The sequence below is a fragment of the Lissotriton helveticus genome, chromosome 8, assembly GCF_964261635.1.
Source record: "Lissotriton helveticus chromosome 8, aLisHel1.1, whole genome shotgun sequence".
In the NCBI taxonomy this organism is placed as follows: Eukaryota; Metazoa; Chordata; class Amphibia; order Caudata; family Salamandridae; genus Lissotriton; species Lissotriton helveticus.
In genome coordinates, this window is record NC_136069.1 from 1,284,387,309 (window position 1) to 1,284,409,865 (window position 22,557).

Sequence of the window (22,557 nt, forward strand, 5' to 3'; positions counted from 1 at the left end):
TGCATCCCAGACCGAGACTAACGCAGTATGAGGCATTAGAGGAATGGGAGATTGAGGCTTTTGAAAGAGAGAAACCTCGGATGGACAAAGGTCTGACCAAGTGGTACCCAAGGCTGAAACAAGAGACCAGGGATAAAAGGATGAAACAGTGGAGACAGAGCATGATTGTTGAAGGTCTGTTTCCCATGATACCAGCATGTACCCCTTCTGGGGGAGAGAAAAAGACAGAAAAGAGTAAGCATTGGGGAGCTCCTGGGGAGTCAGACGATGAGTTGTTAGACGACATCTTTACGAGGAGTCCGCCCCCTTATAATGAGGGAGCCCGGCCTTCCAGTACAGGAGAGAATCCCCAGCGTCCATCTATTAAGGAGGAGGACAGATCCCTAAGTAGGGGGGGAGGTGGTCAGGTACTGCCCTATTTTGAGAATCCCGGACCCGCGGAGGTACGAGATATATATCCTAGAATGCTCGTGAGCCTGGAGGAAAAATATTCCCGTGAAAGAGCCTTTTTCCCCAGACCTCTTTATGAAAACGAAGAAAAACCATTAAGTTCAGGAATGCCCTTTTTACAGCCTCCATATGGGGAAGAGCGCAGGTCATTTGGCGCAGGAACTTTGTTCCCTAAACCAAATTATGGTGGAGGACCAAGTGAAACGCATCCTACTGCCCCGAGTTTTACCCCTCACCTGACCCCACAGATAATACCTGATCGAACCTTAGGAAGAGTACTAGATGAAAGGGAGCAAGAGGCCATAGCTAGACAGAGGACAGAAATAATTCAGAAGATCTCCCAGTTAAATGCCAGTCCTGAGGCTTTGACTATTCCGGTAACAATCGGACCAGTGGTTCCGTTGTATGGGAATAATCAAGGAAGTCCAAACCCTCCAGTTATGAACCCAATCATGGCCCCGCCGAGGCAGGAGCCCCTACTGATAGACGATCAGTCCAGTGAGTGCGAGTCCGAAGTTGTGTTCTTGGACCTGCCCAACAAACAGACCGGGAAGGGAGTGCAGAAGAGGCATAATCCTTTTAATGCGAAAGAAATTAAATTAGAATCAACGTCAGGTACTAGGAGTGTCTCTCTGGTAACTCCGGAAGAAATTGAAAATTGGAGTCGTGAATTAGAAAAACAGACTCCGCAAACGAAACCTTTAGACCTCTACAAACTGAGAGTAGAAATAGAGGAATTAATGGCAGGAAATGTGGGATTAGACAGATTAAATACCTACTCGGAAGGAGAGTTGCTGTTTATGTGTAAAAGCCTTACCAGAAGTACCAGAGTGCTCCACGAAAAGCTGACAGACGCTGCAGCTAGTATGGGGGTAGATATTTCAAGATCCAAGCCCTTGCAAAAACCTTACAGAGCTGAATTCTCAGACAAAGATATAGAGAACTTGAATGTGTCAGGGAAAAAGTTGCAGATTAAGGAGTTGCTAGCCATTTTGCAAAAATGGGGAGACGTGGAAAAATGGAAAAGCAGGTGGGCACGAAAGAAAGATGAGGCTCGATCCAGACAAGCGACCCCTGAGTTCCCTTTGAGAGAAGTAGACAAGCCCGAAACATTATGCCCCATGCGTGAAGTACCAGGTGGGAGGTATGTGCACGTTCCATGGTCCAGGCAGGATATTGTGTCCTTTACTAACGATTTCCCGAAATTACGCGAAAAGCCAGTTGACTGGTACCGGCAAGTGGAAAGGTTCGTAAAGGTGCAAAAATGCCTGTGGAAAGACCTGGATGGATTTTTCGACATTGTGGTCCCGGTAGATCTATGGACCGAGTGTAAAATAGCAATAGGCTGGCCTAGTGAGGAGTACCCGAGGGACTCTAACACAGGGGAGCCGTCGATTGAAGTGATGAAAAAATACGAACAAGTAATGCTGCATTTGAAAAATAAGGTGCCCGCAAAGGAAACTGATTGGACCAGGATAGATAGAACCACGCAGGAGAGAGACGAGACAGTGCACTCCTATTATGAAAGGCTGTTGCAGGTGTTTAAAACATACAGTGGTATAGATAACATCGAGATGAAGGATATGACGCATTTCATTTACAGGTTTGTAAACGGTTTAAGGCCTGAAATTTGTCAGTGGATAAAAGATAACAAAATTTGTTAGCACTCCAAAAAGATAGACGAGGTCTTGCGGTACGCAAAGTACTGCGAGGACGAGATGGCAGAAAAGAAAAAGGCTCTCAAGGAAAAGGTCATGTGGGCTCAAGTGAAGCTCGCAGAACAGCAGGAAAAACAGTTGAGTAACATGGTCAAAAACACTCAGAACCAAGGTCCTGGGGGTGGGGGAGGAGGTAAGCCCCGGCCCAAAATGAGCAGGGAAGAGGCTATGAAGAAATTTCCCTGTCACCAGTGCGGAGAAATTGGACACTGGCGTAACGAGTGTCCTTATTTGCCTGACGATAACCCCAAAACACCTGATTTAACTCCACAGACGCAGAAAGAAAGACCAAGAAAGACTCAACCACAGGTAAAAACGGTTCAGGTGCCCCGAGCTCCAAAGCAAGTACATAAGGGAAAAGGCACAGAGGGTGAGGAGATAGAAGTCTGGGAAAGCAATGAGAACAGAAATGCAGCAACTTCGCAGTATTTGTTAAACGATACCTTCCTTTGTGATGACCAGTACTGACGGGGCCTGAGAGGGGAGGACGAGGAGTGCGTACTTGGCGCCTCCTTGCCGGTAGACCAGTCCGGACCATACATTGAAGGGAAGGTTGACGGAAATGATGTCACTTTTCTGTTGGACACTGGTGCTACCCGTTCTACTGTGAGAACAGTGGACGTTCCAAACCTACCCCTCTCGGGAGAAGCCATCCAAGTAGTGGGTGTATCTAATCAATTGATTAGTACTCCTGTTACCAAGCCCATGGAGATCTCAATTGGAAACTTTAAGGAAATGCATAGATTTGTCGTTTGCAACACCAGTCCAGTGAACTTACTGGGACGTGATTTGCTGTGCAAAATAAACTGTACCATCTTTTGCACACCAAAGGGTGTTGAAATTCAGACCCCAGATGAAGACGGCATTTATAAATTAATGTTAATTAGACCTGACTCAGAAATTAAACGAATGACCATGCAGGATTTGCCCAAAGAACTCCAAGAAGCAGTGAAGCCAGAGGTATGGGACTTTACTGGGAAAGATGTAGGGTTAATGAAAAACGTGGACCCCATACAGATAGCAATCAAGGACAATGCAGTATACCCAAATACTAAACCCTACAGGATGAATGCAGAAGTGAGAGCAGGTGTCACTCTGGAAATACAGAAATTACTAGAAGGAAACATCATACAGGAGGTAATGAGTAGCCCATGTAACTCCCCGATTATGGGCATCAAGAAGCCTAGTGGCAAGTACAGAGTAGTGCAGGACCTACGAAAAGTCAACAAAATAGTGGTGCCCTGCTGCCCTATTGTCCCGAACCCAGCAGTGATTCTGTATTAGATTCCCTGGGATGCTGAGTGGTTCACTGTGATAGACCTATGTCATGCATTCTTTTCCATTCCCTTGCATCCAGATAGCAAATTTCTTTTCTCATTTGCCTTCAATGGTCACGTGTATGTCTGGAATCGGGTCCCTCAAGGGTACACAGAGAGCCCCTCTATCTTTAATCAGATCTGGAAAAAATGTTTGGAAACTTTGGTCTTACCTGGGAACTCTGTCCTAGTGCAATACATAGACGACCTCTTGGTGGCGTCTAAAAGTCATAGGGATTGTGTGATTGACACCATTGCCCTACTGAATCACCTGAGTGAGAAGGGACATAAAGTGGCCCCTGAAAAATTACAGTTCTGTGCAAAATCAGTGAAATATCTGGGGCACCAGATAGAGAAAGGTGTCAGGAAAGTAACATCAGAAAGGGTGAGAATAATTCAAAAGATGCAGTTACCCCGTACTCAGAAAGAGATCAGAATGTTCCTAGGAGTGATAGGATACTGCAGGCAATGGATTCTGGGATTTGCAGTCCTAGCTAGGCCCTTGATAAAAATGACCAAGAGGGGAACACCAGATATTGTAGAATGGGATGATGAAAGCTTATCAGCCTTCACCAAACTACGAGATTGTCTGTGTACAGCCCCTGCATTGGGAATGCCAGACTATTCCAAGGAATTTGCCCTATTCTGTGACACTCGCGATAATTGTGCGTTGTCAGTCCTGACACAAGAACATGGCACGACCAGAAGGCCTGTGGCATATTTCTCTGCCACCCTGGATCCAGTGGCGGCTGGATTACCAGGTTGTCTGAAAGCAGTAGCTGCTACCTGCGCAAGTTTAGAGCAGAGTGAGTCCATTGTCATGGGACATCCTGTAACTGTGTATGTTCCACATGGAGTGGTAATATTACTGACCAGAACGAAAACTCAGTATCTCACCCCTAGTCGCCTGACTAAATACGAGAGAATTATTGTGGGTGCTGCAAATGTAAACATTGTTAGGTGCAGTATTCTCAACCCCGCCACTTTGCTCCCCGACCCAATGGATATGGATGGTGGGGTGGATGATGAGCATGATTGCATTGATTTAACAGAATTCAACACCAAACCACGCCCAGACATTAAAGAAACACCATTGCCTGTGCATGATAAGGAACTATTTGTGGATGGTTCATGTCTAAGACATGAACAAGGAGGCCTGAGTGCTGCCTATGCGGTAGTTTCCTTAACGAAAATTGAAGAAGCAGGTTATCTATTTGACGTAAAGTCTGCACAAGTAGCCGAATTGATAGCTATGATAAAAGCTTGCAAAATTGGGAAAAACCTAAGCATAACAGTGTATACTGACAGTCAGTACTGTTATGGGGTTGTGCATGACTTTGGCCAGTTATGGCTACAGAGGGAGTTCCTGACTTCATCAGGTACCCCTATTCGAAATGGAAAAGTGGTTCAAGACCTTTTAGAGGCAATCCAGTTACCAAAGGAACTGGCCGTGGTAAAGTGCGTTGCTCATAAGAAGGGCATTGACACTGTATCACTGGGAAATGATTTTGCTGATCGAGTGGCCCAATGGTGCGCCAGAGATCGGTATATCATAAATCCAAAACGAGGGGGGCCAGGAACCAGCTGCCAACTTCAGGTGTTTGAAGAAGTGCCTACATGGGATGAAGTGAAAGAGTGGCAGCAGGCGGCACCCTGGCAAGAGAGAGAGAAATGGAAGGAAGATGGGTGTAGACCAAGGCGTGTGGATGGTGTCATCTTAGGCCCAACTGGTATGCCTGTGTTACCTAGACACTTACTTAGCACGATGACGAGATTGATACATGAAGGATCACACATTGGTAGGGACGCCATGATTCTAGTGTTCCAACAGACTTGGTACAGTAAAAAGTTCAGGAAAGTAGCAGAGTCCCTCTGCCAGAGGTGCCTGCCATGTCAAAGGATGAACGCCGGCAAGAAAACTGTGGTGGAACTGGGGAAAATTGGGAGATCAGGGGGTCCCTTTGTGAGAATGCAGATTGATTTCATCACCATGCCCCGTTGTGAAGGGAAGCGATATGTCCTTGTCATGGTCTGTTTATTTTCGAAGTGGGTGGAAGCTTTCCCTACTCCCCAGAATGACGCGCTGACCGTAGCCAAGTGTTTACTGAAAGAACTGATACCTAGGTTCGGGGTTCCAGTCACTATTGAATCAGATAGAGGCAAACATTTTCAGAATGAAGTGATCGACGAACTCTGTAAGGCCTTTGGAATCTCACAAAAGCTCCACTGTGCATACCGTCCAGAGGCTTCTGGAATAGTGGAACAAGTAAATGGAACTATCAAAAACAGACTAGCAAAACTGTGTGATGCATCTGGCATGACCTGGGTAAAGGCCCTGCCCTTGGTCCTGATGGGACTCCGAAGTGTTCCTGACCGCAAGACAGGCCTAAGTCCCCATGAAATCATTATGGGAAGAGTGATGAGACAAGCATGGGTGCCAGGAAGCAAACTGTTGAGTATTACTGATGATTTGGTGCTTGAATACTGCAAGAGATTGGGTGACCAAGTGCGTTCTATCTCTCGCCAGATCGGAGAAGACGCCATCCTCAATCCAACGACTCCTCTCCACAAACTGGTCCCGGGGGACTGGGTCAAGATAAAGAAGCATACTCGGAAGAGCTGCCTGGAGCCAAGGTGGGGAGAGAAACGTCAAGTGATCCTGGTAACTACCACAGCAGTAAAGTGTGCAGGGGTTCCACGTTGGATACACGCCAGCCACACCCAGAAGGTATTACCAGACGAGGAGCCTGAAGAAGAAGGGCGTCCAGCAGAGGACTCTGCAGGAGCCAGACCGGAAGTAGCTGACGACGTACAGCCCAGTACCAGTCGAGCTGCAGAATCAGCAGACGTTGGCCCAAGAATAGTTGACAACGAACTACCAAGAACCCAGCCTGCTGAAGGGGTCCAAGAAGCTGAGCCAGAAGTAGCTGAAGACGAGCTGCCGAGCATATGGCCAGAGGAGTGGATACCATTGATTGATCTCACTGAAGACCCCATTCGAACCAGTGAGAGACTTTGGGAAGGTAGAGAGTGGACTAGAGAGGAAAAGAAAGGCACAGGCGAAGAACCTCAGGATCTTGAGATTCACATCAAAACTGAGGAAGGAGAAGGTCAGACAGGGATAGAACAGGTGAATGATACAGAGCAAGTGATTGATACTCCTCCACTGACTCCTGATGTCGGGAAGGGACAGACTAGACATAGCGTGATAGTTCGAGCAGAAGAAAGTTCAGAGGTCGAAGTGCTTGAACAGGATCAGATAGGATTAGAAGAACGTGTTCAGGAAACAGAAACAGAGACATTTGAAAAACAAACGCAAAACTGTCCTGAACAAGGCCAGATTAGTGACCAGGCAGAAGAAATAGATGCTAGCCCTGGAAATAGTCAGATAGAAGACGGAGAAACTGAAGCAGAATTGGCACCGACTAATGAAAACAAGAGGGCAAGAGAAGAAAGTGAAGTCCAAGTGCCAACTAAAAGACTTAAGAAAAGAAAGCACATTGAGCCTGGATACATAAAGAAATTGAGACTGAGAATAAAAACGGTAGAAGAAAAACGTGCAGAAGAAAGGAGAAGTGCTCGCATAGCAGAACAACCAGAAGATACTTCCAAGAGAAGGAGTGATCGAATAAAGAGACAAAACAAAAAGTACAAGTCACCTGAATGGACACTTGTTTTGGAAGAATTTGAAGATCTTGATCTAACTGACGAAAGCGACGGAGAACCCGTTCCTGAGTACTCTGCCGAGGAAGAAGACGAGCCACCGTGAATTTGCACAAAGTAAGCTACTCGTGTAAAGTCACAAAGAGGGGTCGAGAAACTTCTTCTGAGCCAAAATGTCTGATTCAAACGTGAATGGTAGACCTAGTTGCAGTCGTTGCGAAACATGCTGCAAGGTATGTGTATGTAGTATAGTTATAGTAATATTACTCTGGATAGGACTAACAGTTTTCATTCCTTTTGCGGTGAGCAAAAATACTAATATTGACCCTACTGAGATTGTAAATACTGAGACAGAAGAACTGACAACACAAAGTGTAGCAAGACATGAGAGAGCACTCAGACAAACAAAACAAGACCTAGAAGCATCAGATGAGGGAGGACTACATTATCATGGAGTTAAGAACAGGACCCATTTAAATGTTTTCGCAAACTTGTTAATACACTATTTAGAGACTATGGAAATTGAAGATTGCTATGTCTGCATGAAGCTACCTACTTCTGTGGCTGAAGGCGTGACATACCATCACCTGCCCCTGACATATGGAATATCCTGTAGCATTTTAGCTAGTTTATTTTACAAAAGAGGACCGTTACAGTACTATTACTCTAACAATGACGTGATCTTTTCTGAACTTCCTATACGTGGGAACTTGAATCCTGTACATACTAAAAGTGACGTTACTCGCTATATGGGCGAATACTTTCTGACTATAGGTAATATCGACATAGGTGACGCACACAGAGATAACTTGACTTGTTCTTTGCGTGAGCAGGAAAAGATGTTCCTGAACATGGCAGAGAAAAGGAGAATAAAAATACAGAAAAAGGCAGATGATGAGAAACAGAAAAGGCCAAAATGGGCAGAGAACATGGAAGGCACCTCAAATGGTGGAGCGGGTCCTGCTCTGTTGCTGGATTTTGAAAAGAAGGGCAAGCTATGTCTTCACCGCGAGAAGACTAGCTACTATAATAACATTTTCATTGGTTCCAGTGAATGCGAACATAATTACAAGGTAATTGGAGGATGGGGTTTCAAAAATGGGTCAGAGCCTGTGTTTCCTGGAATTTATTATATTTGTGGGGACAAGGCTTATTTCAAATTGCCGGATCACTGGTATGGAAGCTGCTACTTTGGCATTGTCTTCCCGAAAATATACCATGTGAACAAAGTTGCTGGAAGCAGTGAAAATACTAATGGCTTAGTGCGTAGTAAAAGAGAAAGCATAGGTGAAATAATGGGTAGTATTTTCAGTGCACTGATACCTGGAGTGGGAGTGGTTCTGAACACTCACAGAATTTGCAAATTGTCTACTATAGTGGATGTGTTGTCTATTGACACAGCTCATGGATTTCTGCTGGTCAATACCGAAATGGTTGCGATCAGATCAATGGTTTTGCAGAACAGACTTGCTCTTGACACCTTATTAGCAAAAGAGGGCGGAGTCTGCCGGATGTTGAAGGCGCAACATTGTTGCACTTATATTCCGGACAAAAGTGTGCAGCTCAAAAGATATGTGAAAAACATTACTAATTTGGAAAGGGAACTCAAACCACTCGAGGTTGATAGTGCCTGGAAGAGACTGGTAGATGGTCTCTCAAATGTAGGTCATTGGTTTGCTAGCTTAGGTAAAAGCTTATTGTTCAAGGTCCTGATGCCAATTGGAATCATAGGTCTTATCCTATTTTTCATATTTGTCTGTTGCAAGTGTCGTAAACACACCGGAAAGCATCAAGTGAATGCAAGAGGAGTGAAACGAAGTGTGGATGAGCTTGAATTAGAGGAAATGAATAATCAGATATATAAAAGGGTGAAGAATTCTCACCCTACCAAAGATGAAAAAGAGAAATTGAACCGCTTGCTGGAGGAGATAGAGCTGTATAAGGTGTGAGAAGTTGGCATCTGGTTCCATTTATTTTGTGATGATAGTAAATATCATCAAAGAGGGGATTGATGAAGCAAAACTTCGCATTTGCGACTTGCCGAATTCATGAACCTCGTTCATGTGTAACAACGTAATAATTTGTACGTCTTACTAATGTTTATTTTATGTTTAAACGAGGTCCACGAAGCTTGCCTATGTGTTTTACTAAAATAATTAATTCGAGTCTTTAAAAATGGCCGCTGCTTTGAAATAAGTGTCTGCGCATGCGTCAGTCACACTCACGTGTCCTGATGTGTTTGCAGGTTTGGAGGGAAATAGTTGCGCATGCGTAATGCATAGCTTTGCCAGTAACGTGGTACTGCTAGTGCCACTGCTCTTGTGCTCGTATACATGTAGCTAACATTTAGACTGCATAAGTATATTTCTTAGTGATAAGTTGAAAGTACAAACCTTGTGATGTGTTTTCATAATGTTATTTCTATGTATTAATTTGTTCTCGCTTACTTTTCATGTACTGCTGGGAATGGGGGTCTGACTGAGCCGAAAGCCATCTTGGAGGGTACTTGTGCGCAGAATCGGCAAGAGTGATCTTGGCATTGAATTGCTGCCAAAGAAGGTTGATACCAGAAGCCACCCTGGGAAGCAGCACCTTCGACCCGCAGCATCACGATATTGTTCTATTATGTTGCTAAAATGTATTCTCTCCCTATACTCTGCACAATTTTCTCATGGGAATCCCAATCTCGCTAGGCGGTACCCAGAGATGTAAATAAGGCCTCCAAATAGTGTGTTCTGATTGGTGTGTTACCCAAATCCTATCTTAGGACCAATCCAAATTGAGGGATTCTGACACTTTGCAACATTGGGGGGTGGTACACCGTCCCCAAACTGTATATCTACCCTGGGTTCACCTAGGGAAATTGTCCGACTTGTCTGGTTTAGCTGACCTGTCACTGACCCATCATACTCAATAGGTGACTGAAGATACAGAGAGCTGCGGAGCACTCTGTCCGAAATTGACCATAGACTAAGGTTTTACTGAACCTTAAAGTGCTGGCAAAGCACTTTACTGGGAGTTCGCTGACCCAATCGGGGTCTTGATCGATAGCTGCAGAGAGGGTGGAGCGCAGGCGTTGCTTCCAAACTGCGGGTGCGGTCCTGTCCTGAGCGGTCCTGTCCTGAGGGTTTCCTGTCCTGTCCTGAGGGTCCTGTCCTGATTCCTAATCTGAGGGTTTCCTGTCCTGTCCTGGGTGTCCATTCTGCACCTGCTGTCCATTGAGGGGTATCCTTCCTTGAGGGTTTCCTGTCCTTAACTGACCCTTGGCCAGGGTTTGGTTTCCACACCAGTCTAGGTAAATATTGCTCTAAATTCTTTAAACTTGCACCTTTCTATTTTTCTGTCTTTTGCTTTAATACAGACACACCTTTGCATATGTTGATTTTTCCATACTTTTGCCGCAAATTATTGAAACGTAAAGACATTGCATATTTCCATAACGTATTCCCATGTTCCCCTACCTATTAGAAATTATATTTTGCATTGCAGTTTGTCATTTCCTGGTATAGTCTAGCACCTCCTTACTTAAACTGTCTAAAGAACTTTTGCCCTAAATGCATAGCGTTTCCTGTTGCATCCCATATTAGCATTTCCATGATTACTCTGACTTTATTTCTCTATAGTTATGTACTTTTCGTTATCTTGATTATTGATTGCCTTATTCTTGTAAATCTCATGCTAGAAGAAAACGAACTTTAGATAAAGATTTTAAAACTTCCAGTTGTCCGTGGTCATTTACAACAGTATTGAATGTCATTTTGGGTTTGTATTTTGCTGCCTTTCCTTTACAGCTAGCTCCCTGATCCGTTGTGGTCATAGGTGCCCGTGTCGGTGGATGGTAAGTCGGGTACGCTGAGTAATAACAATAGGGAATTCACACAAATTGGTAGCAGCCCGTGAAGTCACCCGGTCAATGTATATTGTGAATTGAAATATATGGGCCCGAAGCCGGAAACGGCGAAATTATTGGTTGGGTGACCTCGTGCGCTCTATCAGTTTTTCTGGCTAGCAGAGGATGGTTAGGGACTAGTTAAAGGATAGGCAGGAATAGTTAGGCTAGTTAAGTCGGAAGCTGCTAGTATATCGATGCTGCTACAAGAGTAGGCACTTCGGGAGGACTGATCACCCACTTGAAATGTTTGCTTTGAAAAATTATGAAATGTTTTAAACTGTTTTTCTTACTGTTATATTGATATATGTATTAACCCATTCGTTCGTAATTGTTATATGTTGTTTGGAACTCCCCGGGGAATTGAAAAAGGCAAGTGGTGAATAGAATCCATTGCCTTGAGGTCGCAGGCTTAAGGAAAAGTTAGGTGCAGGTTAGGATAACCGGGAAGCACTAACTAGGGTTTTTCTGAATACGTGTGTGAATAAATGTCAGTAACGAGGTTCATTGGCAAAATTCCCATAGTGGCGTAACCTAGTAAGGGTCACATCGGAAGAGTAGCAGGTTCCTCGGAGCTAGAGTGAAAGCAGAGGGGTCCGCTGGGAAACCTTAGACTCAGATATATCCCGGAGAAGTGGATGAGTTTAGGGGAATAACAGGTTCACTAATGCTAGAGTGAAGGGTAGGCGGAAGAGATCTACCCGCAGCGCGTGAAAAGTAAATGGAAGTAGTTTACTTGCAGTAAAACAACGCTATCCTGTCTAGACACTTGAGCACTGTGGCGAATGTGTATTCGTTGTTAAATAACCAAGCACTAGCACTTTAGAAAGAAAGAAAGTTTCCGTTACCTTGTGAAGGGAGGGAGTCAGCCGCGAAGCATCTCTGACGTCACTCCGTGCCGCGCTGGGATTGGTAGACGCAGCGGGCGGGTAGCGGGGCTGGAATTGTGAAGGAGGGGTGAGCGCCGAAGAGTGAGAATTGTCTCACGAAGGGGCCGCGCACCCATTGGTCGAAAATATTTGAACGCGTGCACCCCATTGGTCGCACGGAATTGCAAGGCGCATTCTGATTGGAGGTAACTGTGTAAACAAAGTTAAGCGTAGAAATCGTATGTGGCACTCGTATTGTCCAGAGACTAGACCCGATCCCAGAAACCAAGGGTTTGAAAGGGATCAGTGGAAAGCCAATAGATACGATATTATGTACGGAGCTAAGAGAAAAATGTCCCTTGTAAATAGGGTAAAGAATTATTTCAAAACGGACAAACCGATTAAGTCCAGAGAGGGCGTTATTGTCCCACCACCGAATACTCCCGCCTCGTTCATGATGTTTGATCGAGGGTACAATACCTGTGTGTGGTTGGAAAATTGGGTGAAGTACACAAGAGATGACGGAATATTGGCTTTTCCGTTAGACGGTACTTTCAATGGTAGGATTTTATTTAATTTAAGGACCCGAATGAATGAATTGCATCCCAGACCGAGACTAACGCAGTATGAGGCATTAGAGGAATGGGAGATTGAGGCTTTTGAAAGAGAGAAACCTCGGATGGACAAAGGTCTGACCAAGTGGTACCCAAGGCTGAAACAAGAGACCAGGGATAAAAGGATGAAACAGTGGAGACAGAGCATGATTGTTGAAGGTCTGTTTCCCATGATACCAGCATGTACCCCTTCTGGGGGAGAGAAAAAGACAGAAAAGAGTAAGCATTGGGGAGCTCCTGGGGAGTCAGACGATGAGTTGTTAGACGACATCTTTACGAGGAGTCCGCCCCCTTATAATGAGGGAGCCCGGCCTTCCAGTACAGGAGAGAATCCCCAGCGTCCATCTATTAAGGAGGAGGACAGATCCCTAAGTAGGGGGGGAGGTGGTCAGGTACTGCCCTATTTTGAGAATCCCGGACCCGCGGAGGTACGAGATATATATCCTAGAATGCTCGTGAGTCTGGAGGAAAAATATTCCCGTGAAAGAGCCTTTTTCCCCAGACCTCTTTATGAAAACGAAGAAAAACCATTAAGTTCAGGAATGCCCTTTTTACAGCCTCCATATGGGGAAGAGCGCAGGTCATTTGGCGCAGGAACTTTGTTCCATAAACCAAATTATGGTGGAGGACCAAGTGAAACGCATCCTACTGCCCCGAGTTTTACCCCTCACCTGACCCCACAGATAATACCTGATCGAACCTTAGGAAGAGTACTAGATGAAAGGGAGCAAGAGGCCATAGCTAGACAGAGGACAGAAATAATTCAGAAGATCTCCCAGTTAAATGCCAGTCCTGAGGCTTTGACTATTCCGGTAACAATCGGACCAGTGGTTCCGTTGTATGGGAATAATCAAGGAAGTCCAAACCCTCCAGTTATGAACCCAATCATGGCCCCGCCGAGGCAGGAGCCCCTACTGATAGACGATCAGTCCAGTGAGTGCGAGTCCGAAGTTGTGTTCTTGGACCTGCCCAACAAACAGACCGGGAAGGGAGTGCAGAAGAGGCATAATCCTTTTAATGCGAAAGAAATTAAATTAGAATCAACGTCAGGTACTAGGAGTGTCTCTCTGGTAACTCCGGAAGAAATTGAAAATTGGAGTCGTGAATTAGAAAAACAGACTCCGCAAACGAAACCTTTAGACCTCTACAAACTGAGAGTAGAAATAGAGGAATTAATGGCAGGAAATGTGGGATTAGACAGATTAAATACCTACTCAGAAGAAGAGTTGCTGTTTATGTGTAAAAGCCTTACCAGAAGTACCAGAGTGCTCCACGAAAAGCTGACAGACGCTGCAGCTAGTATGGGGGTAGATATTTCAAGATCCAAGCCCTTGCAAAAACCTTACAGAGCTGAATTCTCAGACAAAGATATAGAGAACTTGAATGTGTCAGGGAAAAAGTTGCAGATTAAGGAGTTGCTAGCCATTTTGCAAAAATGGGGAGACGTGGAAAAATGGAAAAGCAGGTGGGCACGAAAGAAAGATGAGGCTCGATCCAGACAAGCGACCCCTGAGTTCCCTTTGAGAGAAGTAGACAAGCCCGAAACATTATGCCCCATGCGTGAAGTACCAGGTGGGAGGTATGTGCACGTTCCATGGTCCAGGCAGGATATTGTGTCCTTTACTAACGATTTCCCGAAATTACGCGAAAAGCCAGTTGACTGGTACCGGCAAGTGGAAAGGTTCGTAAAGGTGCAAAAATGCCTGTGGAAAGACCTGGATGGATTTTTCGACATTGTGGTCCCGGTAGATCTATGGACCGAGTGTAAAATAGCAATAGGCTGGCCTAGTGAGGAGTACCCGAGGGACTCTAACACAGGGGAGCCGTCGATTGAAGTGATGAAAAAATACGAACAAGTAATGCTGCATTTGAAAAATAAGGTGCCCGCAAAGGAAACTGATTGGACCAGGATAGATAGAACCACGCAGGAGAGAGACAAGACAGTGCACTCCTATTATGAAAGGCTGTTGCAGGTGTTTAAAACATACAGTGGTATAGATAACATCGAGATGAAGGATATGACGCATTTCATTTACAGGTTTGTAAACGGTTTAAGGCCTGAAATTTGTCAGTGGATAAAAGATAACAAAATTTGTTGGCACTCCAAAAAGATAGACGAGGTCTTGCGGTACGCAAAGTACTGCGAGGACGAGATGGCAGAAAAGAAAAAGGCTCTCAAGGAAAAGGTCATGTGGGCTCAAGTGAAGCTCGCAGAACAGCAGGAAAAACAGTTGAGTAACATGGTCAAAAACACTCAGAACCAAGGTCCTGGGGGTGGGGGAGGAGGTAAGCCCCGGTCCAAAATGAGCAGGGAAGAGGCTATGAAGAAATTTCCCTGTCACCAGTGCGGAGAAATTGGACACTGGCGTAACGAGTGTCCTTATTTGCCTGACGATAACCCCAAAACACCTGATTTAACTCCACAGACGCAGAAAGAAAGACCAAGAAAGACTCAACCACAGGTAAAAACGGTTCAGGTGCCCCGAGCTCCAAAGCAAGTACATAAGGGAAAAGGCACAGAGGGTGAGGAGATAGAAGTCTGGGAAAGCAATGAGAACAGAAATGCAGCAACTTCGCAGTATTTGTTAAACGATACCTTCCTTTGTGATGACCAGTACTGACGGGGCCTGAGAGGGGAGGACGAGGAGTGCGTACTTGGCGCCTCCTTGCCGGTAGACCAGTCCGGACCATACATTGAAGCGAAGGTTGACGGAAATGATGTCACTTTTCTGTTGGACACTGGTGCTACCCGTTCTACTGTGAGAACAGTGGACGTTCCAAACCTACCCCTCTCGGGAGAAGCCATCCAAGTAGTGGGTGTATCTAATCAATTGATTAGTATTCCTGTTACCAAGCCCATGGAGATCTCAATTGGAAACTTTAAGGAAATGCATAGATTTGTCGTTTGCAACACCAGTCCAGTGAACTTACTGGGACGTGATTTGCTGTGCAAAATGAACTGTACCATCTTTTGCACACCAAAGGGTGTTGAAATTCAGACCCCAGATGAAGACGGCATTTATAAATTAATGTTAATTAGACCTGACTCAGAAATTAAACGAATGACCATGCAGGATTTGCCCAAAGAACTCCAAGAAGCAGTGAAGCCAGAGGTATGGGACTTTACTGGGAAAGATGTAGGGTTAATGAAAAACGTGGACCCCATACAGATAGCAATCAAGGACAATGCAGTATACCCAAATACTAAACCCTACAGGATGAATGCAGAAGTGAGAGCAGGTGTCACTCTGGAAATACAGAAATTACTAGAAGGAAACATCATACAGGAGGTAATGAGTAGCCCATGTAACTCCCCGATTATGGGCATCAAGAAGCCTAGTGGCAAGTACAGAGTAGTGCAGGACCTACGAAAAGTCAACAAAATAGTGGTGCCCTGCTGCCCTATTGTCCCGAACCCAGCAGTGATTCTGTATTAGATTCCCTGGGATGCTGAGTGGTTCACTGTGATAGACCTATGTCATGCATTCTTTTCCATTCCCTTGCATCCAGATAGCAAATTTCTTTTCTCATTTGCCTTCAATGGTCACGTGTATGTCTGGAATCGGGTCCCTCAAGGGTACACAGAGAGCCCCTCTATCTTTAATCAGATCTGGAAAAAATGTTTGGAAACTTTGGTCTTACCTGGGAACTCTGTCCTAGTGCAATACATAGACGACCTCTTGGTGGCGTCTAAAAGTCATAGGGATTGTGTGATTGACACCATTGCCCTACTGAATCACCTGAGTGAGAAGGGACATAAAGTGGCCCCTGAAAAATTACAGTTCTGTGCAAAATCAGTGAAATATCTGGGGCACCAGATAGAGAAAGGTGTCAGGAAAGTAACATCAGAAAGGGTGAGAATAATTCAAAAGATGCAGTTACCCCGTACTCAGAAAGAGATCAGAATGTTCCTAGGAGTGATAGGATACTGCAGGCAATGGATTCTGGGATTTGCAGTCCTAGCTAGGCCCTTGATAAAAATGACCAAGAGGGGAACACCAGATATTGTAGAATGGGATGATGAAAGCTTATCAGCCTTCACCAAACTACGAGATTGTCTGTGTACAGCCCCTGCATTGGGAATGCCAGACTATTCCAAGGAATTTGCCCTATTCTGTGACACTCGCGATAATTGTGCGTTGTCAGTCCTGACACAAGAACATGGCACGACCAGAAGGCCTGTGGCATATTTCTCTGCCACCCTGGATCCAGTGGCGGCTGGATTACCAGGTTGTCTGAAAGCAGTAGCTGCTACCTGCGCAAGTTTAGAGCAGAGTGAGTCCATTGTCATGGGACATCCTGTAACTGTGTATGTTCCACATGGAGTGGTAATAATACTGACCAGAACGAAAACTCAGTATCTCACCCCTAGTCGCCTGACTAAATACGAGAGGATTATTGTGGGTGCTGCAAATGTAAACATTGTTAGGTGCAGTATTCTGAACCCCGCCACTTTGCTCCCCGACCCAATGGATATGGATGGTGGGGTGGATGATGAGCATGATTGCATTGATTTAACAGAATTCAACACCAAACCACGTCCAGACATTAAAGAAACACCATTGCCTGTGCATGATAAGGAACTATTTGTGGATGGTTCATGTCTAAGACATGAACAAGGAGGCCTGAGTGCTGCCTATGCGGTAGTTTCCTTAACGAAAATTGAAGAAGCAGGTTATCTATTTGACGTAAAGTCTGCACAAGTAGCCGAATTGATAGCTATGATAAAAGCTTGCAAAATTGGGAAAAACCTAAGCATAACAGTGTATACTGACAGTCAGTACTGTTATGGGGTTGTGCATGACTTTGGCCAGTTATGGCTACAGAGGGAGTTCCTGACTTCATCAGGTACCCCTATTCGAAATGGAAAAGTGGTTCAAGACCTTTTAGAGGCAATCCAGTTACCAAAGGAACTGGCCGTGGTAAAGTGCGTTGCTCATAAGAAGGGCATTGACACTGTATCACTGGGAAATGATTTTGCTGATCGAGTGGCCCAATGGTGCGCCAGAGATCGGTATATCATAAATCCAAAACGAGGGGGGCCAGGAACCAGCTGCCAACTTCAGGTGTTTGAAGAAGTGCCTACATGGGATGAAGTGAAAGAGTGGCAGCAGGCGGCACCCTGGCAAGAGAGAGAGAAATGGAAGGAAGATGGGTGTAGACCAAGGCGTGTGGATGGTGTCATCTTAGGCCCAACTGGTATGCCTGTGTTACCTAGATACTTACTTAGCACGATGGCGAGATTGATACATGAAGGATCACACATTGGTAGGGACGCCATGATTCTAGTGTTCCAACAGACTTGGTACAGTAAAAAGTTCAGGAAAGTAGCAGAGTCCCTCTGCCAGAGGTGCCTGCCATGTCAAAGGATGAACGCCGGCAAGAAAACTGTGGTGGAACTGGGGAAAATTGGGAGATCAGGGGGTCCCTTTGTGAGAATGCAGATTGATTTCATCACCATGCCCCGTTGTGAAGGGAAGCGATATGTCCTTGTCATGGTCTGTTTATTTTCGAAGTGGGTGGAAGCTTTCCCTACTCCCCAGAATGACGCGCTGACCGTAGCCAAGTGTTTACTGAAAGAACTGATACCTAGGTTCGGGGTTCCAGTCACTATTGAATCAGATAGAGGCAAACATTTTCAGAATGAAGTGATCGACGAACTCTGTAAGGCCTTTGGAATCTCACAAAAGCTCCACTGTGCATACCGTCCAGAGGCTTCTGGAATAGTGGAACAAGTAAATGGAACTATCAAAAACAGACTAGCAAAACTGTGTGATGCATCTGGCATGACCTGGGTAAAGGCCCTGCCCTTGGTCCTGATGGGACTCCGAAGTGTTCCTGACCGCAAGACAGGCCTAAGTCCCCATGAAATCATTATGGGAAGAGTGATGAGACAAGCATGGGTGCCAGGAAGCAAACTGTTGAGTATTACTGATGATTTGGTGCTTGAATACTGCAAGAGATTGGGTGACCAAGTGCGTTCTATCTCTCGCCAGATCGGAGAAGACGCCATCCTCAATCCAATGACTCCTCTCCACAAACTGGTCCCGGGGGACTGGGTCAAGATAAAGAAGCATACTCGGAAGAGCTGCCTGGAGCCAAGGTGGGGAGAGAAACGTCAAGTGATCCTGGTAACTACCACAGCAGTAAAGTGTGCAGGGGTTCCACGTTGGATACACGCCAGCCACACCCAGAAGGTATTACCAGACGAGGAGCCTGAAGAAGAAGGGCGTCCAGCAGAGGACTCTGCAGGAGCCAGACCGGAAGTAGCTGACGACGTACAGCCCAGTACCAGTCGAGCTGCAGAATCAGCAGACGTTGGCCCAAGAATAGTTGACAACGAACTACCAAGAACCCAGCCTGCTGAAGGGGTCCAAGAAGCTGAGCCAGAAGTAGCTGAAGACGAGCTGCCGAGCATATGGCCAGAGGAGTGGATACCATTGATTGATCTCACTGAAGACCCCATTCGAACCAGTGAGAGACTTTGGGAAGGTAGAGAGTGGACTAGAGAGGAAAAGAAAGGCACAGGCGAAGAACCTCAGGATCTTGAGATTCACATCAAAACTGAGGAAGGAGAAGGTCAGACAGGGATAGAACAGGTGAATGATACAGAGCAAGTGATTGATACTCCTCCACTGACTCCTGATGTCGGGAAGGGACAGACTAGACATAGCGTGATAGTTCGAGCAGAAGAAAGTTCAGAGGTCGAAGTGCTTGAACAGGATCAGATAGGATTAGAAGAACGTGTTCAGGAAACAGAAACAGAGACATTTGAAAAACAAACGCAAAACTGTCCTGAACAAGGCCAGATTAGTGACCAGGCAGAAGAAATAGATGCTAGCCCTGGAAATAGTCAGATAGAAGAGGGAGAAACTGAAGCAGAATTGCCACCGACTAATGAAAACAAGAGGGCAAGAGAAGAAAGTGAAGTCCAAGTGCCAACTAAAAGACTTAAGAAAAGAAAGCACATTGAGCCTGGATACATAAAGAAATTGAGACTGAGAATAAAAACGGTAGAAGAAAAACGTGCAGAAGAAAGGAGAAGTGCTCGCATGGCAGAACAACCAGAAGATACTTCCAAGAGAAGGAGTGATCGAATAAAGAGACAAAACAAAAAGTACAAGTCACCTGAATGGACACTTGTTTTGGAAGAATTTGAAGATCTTGATCTAACTGACGAAAGCGACGGAGAACCCGTTCCTGAGTACTCTGCCGAGGAAGAAGACGAGCCACCGTGAATTTGCACAAAGTAAGCTACTCGTGTAAAGTCACAAAGAGGGGTCGAGAAACTTCTTCTGAGCCAAAATGTCTGATTCAAACGTGAATGGTAGACCTAGTTGCAGTCGTTGCGAAACATGCTGCAAGGTATGTGTATGTAGTATAGTTATAGTAATATTACTCTGGATAGGACTAACAGTTTTCATTCCTTTTGCGGTGAGCAAAAATACTAATATTGACCCTACTGAGATTGTAAATACTGAGACAGAAGAACTGACAACACAAAGTGTAGCAAGACATGAGAGAGCACTCAGACAAACAAAACAAGACCTAGAAGCATCAGATGAGGGAGGACTACATTATCATGGAGTTAAGAACAGGACCCATTTAAATGTTTTCGCAAACTTGTTAATACACTATGTAGAGACTATGGAAATTGAAGATTGCTATGTCTGCATGAAGCTACCTACTTCTGTGGCTGAAGGCGTGACATACCATCACCTGCCCCTGACATATGGAATATCCTGTAGCATTTTAGCTAGTTTATGTTACAAAAGAGGACCGTTACAGTACTATTACTCTAACAATGACGTGATCTTTTCTGAACTTCCTATACGTGGGAACTTGAATCCTGTACATACTAAAAGTGACGTTACTCGCTATATGGGCGAATACTTTCTGACTATAGGTAATATCGACATAGGTGACGCACACAGAGATAACTTGACTTGTTCTTTGCGTGAGCAGGAAAAGATGTTCCTGAACATGGCAGAGAAAAGGAGAATAAAAATACAGAAAAAGGCAGATGATGAGAAACAGAAAAGGCCAAAATGGGCAGAGAACATGGAAGGCACCTCAAATGGTGGAGCGGGTCCTGCTCTGTTGCTGGATTTTGAAAAGAATGGCAAGCTATGTCTTCACCGCGAGAAGACTAGCTACTATAATAACATTTTCATTGGTTCCAGTGAATGCGAACATAATTACAAGGTAATTGGAGGATGGGGTTTCAAAAATGGGTCAGAGCCTGTGTTTCCTGGAATTTATTATATTTGTGGGGACAAGGCTTATTTCAAATTGCCGGATCACTGGTATGGAAGCTGCTACTTTGGCATTGTCTTCCCGAAAATATACCATGTGAACAAAGTTGCTGGAAGCAGTGAAAATACTAATGGCTTAGTGCGTAGAGAAAGCATAGGTGAAATAATGGGTAGTATTTTCAGTGCACTGATACCTGGAGTGGGAGTGGTTCTGAACACTCACAGAATTTGCAAATTGTCTACTATAGTGGATGTGTTGTCTACTGACACAGCTCATGGATTTCTGCTGGTCAATACCGAAATGGTTGCGATCAGATCAATGGTTTAGCAGAACAGACTTGCTCTTGACACCTTATTAGCAAAAGAGGGCGGAGTCTGCCGGATGTTGAAGGCGCAACATTGTTGCACTTATATTCCGGACAAAAGTGTGCAGCTCAAAAGATATGTGAAAAACATTACTAATTTGGAAAGGGAACTCAAACCACTCGAGGTTGATAGTGCCTGGAAGAGACTGGTAGATGGTCTCTCAAATGTAGGTCATTGGTTTGCTAGCTTAGGTAAAAGCTTATTGTTCAAGGTCCTGATGCCAATTGGAATCATAGGTCTTATCCTATTTTTCATATTTGTCTGTTGCAAGTGTCGTAAACACACCGGAAAGCATCAAGTGAATGCAAGAGGAGTGAAACGAAGTGTGGATGAGCTTGAATTAGAGGAAATGAATAATCAGATATATAAAAGGGTGAAGAATTCTCACCCTACCAAAGATGAAAAAGAGAAATTGAACCGCTTGCTGGAGGAGATAGAGCTGTATAAGGTGTGAGAAGTTGGCATCTGGTTCCATTTATTTTGTGATGATAGTAAATATCATCAAAGAGGGGATTGATGAAGCAAAGCTTCGCATTTGCGACTTGCCGAATTCATGAACCTCGTTCATGTGTAACAACGTAATAATTTGTACGTCTTACTAATGTTTATTTTATGTTTAAACGAGGTCCACGAAGCTTGCCTATGTGTTTTACTAAAATAATTAATTCGAGTCTTTAAAAATGGCCGCTGCTTTGAAATAAGTGTCTGCGCATGCGTCAGTCACACTCACGTGTCCTGATGTGTTTGCAGGTTTGGAGGGAAATAGTTGTGCATGCGTAATGCATAGCTTTGCCAGTAACGTGGTACTGCTCGTGCCACTGCTCTTGTGCTCGTATACATGTAGCTAACATTTAGACTGCATAAGTATAATTCTTAGTGATAAGTTGAAAGTACAAACCTTGTGATGTGTTTTCATAATGTTATTTCTATGTATTAATTTGTTCTCGCTTACTTTTCATGTACTGCGGGGAATGGGGGTCTGACTGAGCCGAAAGCCATCTTGGAGGGTACTTGTGCGCAGAATCGGCAAGAGTGATCTTGGTATTGAATTGCTGCCAAAGAAGGTTGATACCAGAAGCCACCCTGGGAAGCAGCACCTTCGACCCGCAGCATCACGATATTGTTCTATTATGTTGCTAAAATGTATTCTTTCCCTGTACTCTGCACAATTTTCTCATGGGAATCCCAATCTCGCTAGGCGGTACCCAGAGATGTAAATAAGGCCTCCAAATAGTGTGTTCTGATTGGTGTGTTACCCAAATCCTATCTTAGGACCAATCCAAATTGAGGGATTCTGACACTTTGCAACATTGGGGGGTGGTACACCGTCCCCAAACTGTATATCTACCCTGGGTTCACCTAGGGAAATTGTCCGACTTGTCTGGTTTAGCTGACCTGTCACTGACCCATCATACTC